We start from the raw sequence: 9373 nt of genomic DNA, 5'->3' as shown, positions 1-9373 counted from the left end.
AGCCAAAGAAAATACGAACTACCAGGATATATTTCCTATTATAACGCAGAAGTTTTAGCCATTTTAAAAGCAATGAAACACCTAACATCTCACAAAAACAGTTTAGATATCAACTATTCACAGACAGCTTATCAGCACTTAAAGATTTAAAAAATCCAAATAATTTAGATTCAATGATATGTGCAATTGAAAATCTATTCGATGAATCGAAGGAACTTAATATAAAATTAACATATGTAAAAGGCCATAGGGTTATATAGGAAACACGTTAGCTCATGAACTAGCAAAAGAAGCCACAAGGGAAGACAAAGAAACGTTTATTCCAATTACAAAAGCTATTATATCAAAACAATTGCAAGAAAATTTGTTTATAGAATGGAACAAAATATGGAACAAAGACGGAATAAACAGTTGCACATACAAATGGATAATGAATGTTAATCATATCCCCAAACACTTCCCAACAAATTGTTATACTTCTCAGGCACTGACTGGGCATAGGAGATTCCCTTTTTACTTTTCAAGATTTAACATAACATGAGATTCAAAATGTCAATGCGGGGAAATCATTGAAGACTTTGACCACTATCTGGGAGAATGCCAAAGTGTAACTAAACAACGAATTGAACTGATTAAAGTATTAGGAGATAAATTACAAAACATAAAACCAGAAATTATTAGGACAAAAGAAGCAATGACAATCCTACAAGAAATAATAAAGAAAATCAATGAGGACCCTATACAGTGCTAAAACAATACAAATTTAACTAGAATATCGAAAATAAAATAAAACAACATCTTCAAACATATTTAAGCACGGTTATGAGGAAGAAATAGCGCACAAAAGCTATTGGTGAGGATTCCTCAACCACTATTCCTCATTATACCAACAACGTCACCACAACAAAACAGTAAAACAACAGGTACACACACAATAGCACAAAGGCTAGAACTATGAAAAGCAATGAGCTTAAGATTTTCAGCTTCAGAAAGCAAGCAATGCACCAAACAACTGCCACAATATTAACAACGGGCCCAAAAAGACAAATTGCATACAACGAATTCGAGATCTTCCGACAAGGAAACCAAAAATCTAATAACTTAAGAATCCCCTCAAGACGGAGGAAAAAAACGCGTAATCTATTATGTATTTCCTTTTTGTTCAATAAATGCCCGCGGGTTGCTGAGCCGTCCCTTTGGTGGTGGATACTGAAGGTAGCTTTCTTTTTCCTTATTTCACACTTTCTCACTCACACCTTGCCTATAACTATCACTTCTTCCTCTCACTTACCCCCTCCCACCTTTTTTCTTTACTTTCCTCTATGCTCTTTCATACTCCTCACTCTCTCACTCATCTTCCATCCGAGTCCTCTTGTTTCCTATTTCTAACCTGCGATACTTCACTGGTGCAAGTGGGGTATACTTAACCCTTCTCACACTCTGTCTCTAGGAGAGCAGTACACATTGATCACGTAGACGCTGTTCTTAAGCCAACTCAGTTGCTGGGTATGATCTCGACGAGCAGCGCTTCTAGCTTGGCATTGCCAAGACGGAGCTAGTGCTCCTGGAAGGCACACTTCTTTGCAATGAGCATGGCGATGCGGAGCTCTGTCTCCGCAAACTAGCAGACAGCACGGTACCCCTGGAGGGAAATCGTTTCCATTCCCGTTTCTTGTAGCAAAATGATGTGGGGCCTTTCTTGCATCTCCCTGGCCTTGATGAACTGCACCAATTCAGGTCTGCGCCTCCGGAAACTGGGGCAGTTCCTCTGCCACACGATGAGCTTACTGTCCGGTCGGGACATGGTTGGGTATGTTGGACCGGAGGTGGGCTGGGATGCCATCTTGCTCGTCAGCCCACGACTGCTTTTTGTCTTGTAGCATTTCACTGTACACCGCCTCCGGCCTGGTGGCGTCGCCGTAGTGCAGTTCACATCGCTTGGCAAGCTCGTTCTCAAGCAGTCGCACTCTGAGTAGAATGGTCTGGTTACTCTGTACCAGCTCGGCAAAGAATTTTTGCACGTGGTCCAAGGACCTCTGCATGGCAGCCTCCGCCGTGTTCACGTCCCCAACCGCACACTGGCAGGAGGTGGCTCGGCGCTTGACGGCCCTTGCTGTGGCCCCTTCTTCCGTAGACGTTCGCCTTGCCGCGGCGGCTTGGACGGCGCTGGCGTCTCGGAAGGCCTCAAAGACGGCCTTCATTCTCTGGATTTGCTCCTTGAGACTGGCGTTCTCGTTCATGAACTGCGCGATCCTGGGATTGTGCACCCGCTAGCTCTCCTGTGCGACGGCGTGTTGCGTCCGGCCCGTCGGTTTCGTCTGTTTCACTTTGTCGGCCTAGGTGGGAACTCCTGAAATTCGCAGCTTGGACTAGGAGCGGCCCCTAGATTGAGAGCGTCCTACTTGCGCGGAGCGCCCACGTGAGCGAGAGCGCATTCTAGAGCGGGAGTCATGCCTCACACGACCAGTTATGGTGAGGGTTGTCCACCAGCGGCGAGATGGCAGCCCCCAGGCTTAACGTGCACTGGAATGTTACGTGTTCCAATGTCGCTGTTCCTTCGCACCAGGGGCATTCGTTGATGTATTTGTCTGAGTACATTTTGTGTAGCATCTATACATGTGTGAAAGTGCTTGTTTGGAAGCGGCGCCAGTCCGGTGCTTGCCTCCTATTTAGGTCTGGGTAAGGAGCGACATTGGTTCTCTTTCGTAGTCGTTGGAAATCGAGGATTCCTCAGTGATCTTGTATTCATGTCGGAAATTCAATTATTCACTTCATTCACCTTAAAGACAGCCTGGAGGTCATTATATAGGAGTGGGCTGCATATTAATCAAATAAATAGAATAGCTTTCCTTATATTTTTAGCGGTTACACCATTTGTGTTTTATAAAGGGAACGTAACGGCGACGACGTCGGTGGGGCGGGCGTTCTAGTTCACGACAATGCGGCGAAAAAGGAACCTGAAAAAGTCGTACTTTGATAAAGGGACCGGGCAATCGCAGCAACATTGACTTGATCAACAAAGTAACACTTTCTCACACCTAGTGGCCACATTTGTCGAATACCTCCAACGATTGTCGACCTTTAAACGCTATCGCGCTCGCCTATCGCAGTTTTCAGCATGCTTCCAGTGAACGACTTCATCCTCACTGCAGATCGAAAGATTCTGACAAAAATGTTTCACGGCACTTCATGATTAGACGCTCTGGCCGGTAAGCTTTCCATGGCACTAAAGAAAGTGGGTAGCATAAAAATTGGTTGTCAGTCCCTTTAACAATGTTCTCCACTCAGTCTCTACTCTTGGCAGACAATCGTTCCGACGATTTCGATGACAACGCTGGCCAGGATGTGTCGGAGAGGCAGAAGACAAGGCACCCTTTTTCCTTCGGCGTCACAGTAACTGTGTCATTCCTTGAACGTGTGGTGGGATCCTTAGTAAAGGTGTTTGCAACAGCTGGACAAGAATTGCGATTACGCGTTTTCATCTCTCCTGCTGCCTTCTTTTTGCCTTTATCTTGCAGAGTGTTGACTTCATCCTTCAACGTGGAAATTCTCTTTCGCCAAATGTTCACCGTTACAGTTAGGGCACCGAAGCTTCTGATTTTCACAGCAATGTACAGTGTGATTCCCGTCACATTTGGCACACACCACAACGCTTGTGCATGACCGATCTTTATGCATTGATGGCATTGTGGTGGTTTTGGTACAAAAGATCGAAAGGGTATCGCACTTGTCCGGCCTTTATATGACTTGGCAGGTTTTAAGTCGCAAATGTAATCTTCACATGCTTTAACTAGCTAAGCCTACCAATGCTTATAATTTTTCACGTTGGTTTGCAAATGATCATGCTTTTGAGCAAGCCATCTTTGAGTTTGTTGTCAACGCCACGTGGCTGTTAACGTTACGTTAACGTTAACGTAAGGTTAGCTGATACGTGTGCACCCTGTTGCGCGTATGCGTGCGTCTATACAACACAGACTTGAGATCAACCAAGAAAAGTTTGCCTAGGGATAATTGTCACCTGTTGTATTAACAGCAATGCTATTTAAATATGGGTTCACGCGAACCTCTTGAATTCACGTGAGCCTCGGGAACCAGTATTAAGTTAGTGTTTGGAGATGGCATTCAGGCTTACCATCGTATGGACGGGCACGGACACTACTGTGATAGTCAACAATGTTACTGCTGATGATTTTAGTTTCACTGGAAGACGATGTAGGCGAATCCATCCTGACCTTATACCTAATTTTGCTAATTATTTCCTAATAGACCTAATTATTCGAGTAACGTACGGGAATAAATAGTGTTGAGTGGTTCAAAAGACTATTGCGGGGGTAAGCTGAGTTTCAGCTTCAAAATAATGGCCTGAGATCGGTAATTTAGGTTTGTGGGCTGTATATAAGGCCTCGTTACTAACGAGTAATCGTGCTATAGTTTGTCAAAGCGATATAACCGTACCAACTATCTTGCTTTCTAAAGCGATGGAAAGGTAAGGGTTGATTTTATTATTCTGATGTGGGATGGTGTCAGTGATGTACTTATATGTATCGGGTAGCTTTATACTGCAGCGACAGTAGCAATAATGAGGCATATTAGACAAAGCTTCTAAATGAATCAGGCACATTCTAATTTGGAGGGAACTAGAGACGTTATTGCCAAATTTTATTCCGCCGGTGAGTTCGATGCAATGCGCATAGTGAATCCGAGTGCTGTGGATGCTTTAGAAATGATGTCGTCAATGTGAGTATTCCATGGCAGGTTTGCAGAAACGTTCACGCGTAAGTATTTTATTGAAGGAGCGTAGGGAGTCAGCATAGAAATAATCCCACATAAATTGCGCATCGGTCAAAAAGTTATAACTTTTGTTTTAGAGACGTGACCTTTCACTTTCCTTTAATTCGTACCGGGTGGCAACGCTCTGAATGCATCTTTGCATGTACTGCCAGTACATTTGCCAGTCATGTGGGCATTATATGGCTAATTTCTGCTCGTACGAAACAACTATGCGTGAGTTGAGCTTCATTCGCAATCATATCGCCCATACCTGTGACGTCGAATGCTATTTACACTTTCACATCCACAGGTTAACATAACAATGACAATCTCGAAGCAAAGTCAACATTCTTAAAGGACACTCTGTTCCCTTCACGAAAAAGGAGCATAGAGCCAGTTTTCAGCGGCATTTATGGGAAGTGCAATACTATCCCTAGCTTTCTTTCTATTTTGTCTTCACTTTCATTTTTGTACTGTCAATGACTTTCATGCTCGCCTTCGTATATGTGACCCGGACCAGGACAATGAAACAAATGCTTCATTTTTTCATTGAAGCTTCCTGCCTGGGATTCAGTTGTTGACACCTGTAGTTCACAGTGTACGATTTTTCATGTCAAACCCTTTTCTGCGTAAAATTTTTTTCACCGTCTTACTGCATTTTCTAATTTACTGATAATGGCTTATTGTTTCTTAACATTGCGCCTCTTTTAACATTCAAACATTTACCTCACCTTTCTACATCAACTAGTGTTGATCAAACATGACATCTTAATTCTGGTTATCGTTTTGGGATACTTCGTCAAATTGTTGACTACTCTCCTACAGTGGCGATGAGCAACAAATGTATGGGATATAAACAACGTTAACTTTAGTGCAATGGAAACGAATTCGCTACATCATTGCCTGTGAACTACGTTCCTCTTCAACAATTTTCACGCTTGCTTATGCGTTAGCAAGTTACTACAGTACAAACTTTGAACGCCTTCTTTGTGTACTGCAGCACTCGCTCGCCTGTTTCACGCTATCTGTGCCTTGTATGGCAGCTTTATTACTATGTCTCACCCTTGGTGTATTCAACATCTTGTTTGGTTTCGTACGACAGTACCTGCTGCATATATTCCATTGATTACGCTTTCTTTGTCTTAGTATTGCCATTGCCATTACTAATGAGGTACAACAATTTATAATTTAATCTTTACATTGCCTCTCGCAGGATATGTAAAGAGCCATAAATATTCTCGAGTGACTGAATAAACAAAAAGTTGAGGTGGGATAACATGACGTTTTCTAATACAAATCGAAGACAAATTATTAGTATTCAACATTTAATGGAATTCTTAATAGTCAATCGAGGACCCATGTACTTATGTACAAAAACTCATTTCGCTGTAATTAGGTTCCACATCTTTAATGAGTAGAGTGAAAAATCCACTAACTATTAGGAACAATAGGACAATTGTAAACACCTATTCAGTAATTGGGAATAAATTGACTACATCAGCAGTACGCAACTTCAGAGCCTGATAGCAAACAAAATTTTGAAGAAGGAATGGCTGCTATATTAACTGCCGTGGGAAACTTTCTACAAACGCTAACTAAAGTGTTGGGAAAACACATCACAAGGTGTGGAATAAGAGAGAAATCGCTGAAGGACCCTTGTGGCACAGATGCATGTCTCGTCCGTTGCCAGGAAAGCTCCACATGTTGTAGTGTTAAGGATGAAACTGGTACACGAATATTCAGGGTCCTGAATGTTTGACTGCTCTTGTTCAAAAAAAGATTTTTCGCTCCTTGCTGCACTTTTCCTGTTCAAATTTTGCGGAATGATCGCATTTCGCCGTCGATTTTGTTTAGTATAACACTTGGCGCAGTAAATTGCCTGGTTTCTAAGGAAAAAGTGCAAACTCGCCTGCGCATTTGGAGATGCGAGCTGCTGCCGCGACTGCACAAGCATAAACTTGTGTCGCCACCTGTCGTCATCTGCAGAAAGCAGCGTTTTAGGGAGGGCTACACGCCAGTCCCAGGAGTGGGCAACACGCAGCAGCCCTGGCTGAAATGCAGCTTTCTGCAAACAATGGCAAGTGGCGACAGAAATCTGTGCCAGGGCCAGCTTTTATACGCCATTTTGCCCATAAACGAAATCAGTTTCTGATTTTGTCTTAAAAACAGGCGACTAATCGTGCCAGGTGTTATACCAAAGAATTCGACGCCAAAAATGCAATCGTTCTGCGAAATTTCAGCAAGAACAATGCCGCGGTGAGCACAAACATTTTTTTTAACATGCGCAGCCGAATATTCCGGACCCTGTACTGCCAAAAAACACGAAATCACATACAAGCAAAAATTAGAGGTTGAAATGTAGGCTTGCGCCGCAAAGTTGAAAACAAATCTTTTATTGCCAATTCCATTTTGACATAGCTTCAAAAACTGGTGTCGTGTCGCTTCATTATTTTGTGTATTTGTGCAAGGCAGAGCAATGACAAATAATAAGTAACACAGGCAATACAAACCAAAACTATTCAATGGCTGCTACGAATAAGTTTAAAGGAAGAGAACGAGTAGGGACCAGGCAAAGAATTCCAGCATTCAATTACACAGAGAAATAAACTGTATTTAAAAGTGCTCGTACGAGTAAAATAAGGTGCGATGTTTAGGTGATGGTGACTTCTAGAATTAGATGGTCTCGTATATGGTTTCGTTAGATGGTTTCGTATTTTGCCGTATATCTGAAGATATACGGCAAGAGGAGTTAATAATGCAATGCGAAAACTTCAGTGATTCCGTGCGTCGGCGATCTGAGAACAGTTGTAAGCTTAGGGATTAAAGCGCTGTATCGGGTGAAAAATCCCTATCCTACCTACGGCATATGAAGTGGATCGCTTTATTTTCGAGGGTCTCAATCAGATTTATGCCACCCGGTTTGTGCGGATTCCAGGAAGGAGCAGTACATTCTAGTATAGGCCGGATTAGCGCTTTAAACATCCGTTGTTTAGTATCCTTTGCGGCTGTGGTCAATGTGGGGCCAAGATAGTTTAAGTTTTAAAGGCATTTGAGGTTATTAAATCTATGTGTTTCGACCAAGACATAGCGGGTTTGAAAACAAGACCAAGGTATTGATACTTACTGACGATCAGAAGTGGTGTGTTATTAACTTTTTAAGTAAAAGCGGAAGGCATCGTTTTATTAGTTAAAGTCATCACAACAGTTTTACGGATGGTAATTGTCATTTTCCAGGTAGCGCACCAGGAGCTAAAATTATAATATGATTTTTGAAACTGTAAATGGTCATGAAAGCAGGAAATTTCATAATATAATTCGAGCGTGCCAAGGTAAAAAGTGTGGTCGAGACACTAGAGCAACGCGAAGAACGCCTAGCGAAAAGACGTCGCCAAGAAGCTCAACGCCGTGCTATGGCCTCCCAACAAGAGTGGCAGCATCAAGAGTGTCACAGACGATCCCAAGACTAGTCGGTGCACTGAACATGCTATGAAACTCGGTGAAAGTGCGAGTGCATCTACACTGTTCCTCTCGGACTTTGTGTACATTTGGTTTGGACACGTTTGTGACGTATGTGAAGGACTGTGGCGTTTGAATTACAAGGCCACAGCCGGATAAGCCAAGGTTAGCAAGCAAGGCAAGAGATTAACCAAGCATAAACGCACATTTACGCTACGTATATCCTAGCATAGCTGAGCTAAGCCGCTGCCAAATTTTAAGCCGTGGTCTGCCTGTAACGGGTATGACGTCCGCGCGAATGCGTAAAATATGGCGTCGCACAGAGATGGGGCTGCCACCTAGGATCGGTGAAGCGAAGTTAGGCATCGTGACACTAACGAGCGCCGGCAGTGAGTGCTGTGGTAGTTAGTCGCAGTGCAACGGAGGCTCCAACGCACTGTAGCCTGCTGTAGGCAGTGTAGGCCTTCTCCTGAGGTGACGACGCAGTTTCCACTCATGGTTTGTCTTTCGCGACCGGTTAGCTTTGGACACCTCGTCGCATACCGAGTGCGGCTGCCACGTGAATCAGCAGAGCTTACACGCCGTCTACTGCTTTGCTTGCGATAGCACCAACCAAGAAAACTGCTGTGCTAAGCGGCGGCGAAAGACCACGACTTCGACGGGCGAATCTCGCTTTTGTCCGGCGAGAAACACGCCGGCGTGAAGCAGAACGCCCTCGCGCGTTCGCGGCACACGCTGCGATCCCTGCCACTTCCACTTCTGAAGATGAGCTTCTCGAAACTCAAGAGGCTGCCCAAGACGCTACGGAGCTGGATCAAAATTGCCCGTACTTCCACCGAAGTGATTCGGCAGCGGGACGCCGCTCGCTAACAGGACGCCGCGCGCTCAGAAAACCTGCAACACGATGACCCACCTGCAAATCGTGCGTCTGTGGCTGCAGGGACCGCGAATTCACTAAGCAAGCATGCAACAGCTTCTGTGAAGACACGGTTCACTTTCTAGTTTTACCGATTTCGAAGGAACAGGGATCAACTATATCTTTTAGCACGACAGTGTTAAGGGCTTCGTGTCGCAGAAAATTTGGTGTAGGCCCCGACGTCGGCGTCGGCGGAGTTGTTCGTGAGCGAAAATTTCTTTATATACAGTT

The sequence above is a fragment of the Dermacentor variabilis genome, chromosome 8 (assembly GCF_050947875.1).
Source record: "Dermacentor variabilis isolate Ectoservices chromosome 8, ASM5094787v1, whole genome shotgun sequence".
NCBI lineage: Eukaryota > Metazoa > Arthropoda > Arachnida > Ixodida > Ixodidae > Dermacentor > Dermacentor variabilis.
This window is presented reverse-complemented; position numbering follows the sequence as displayed.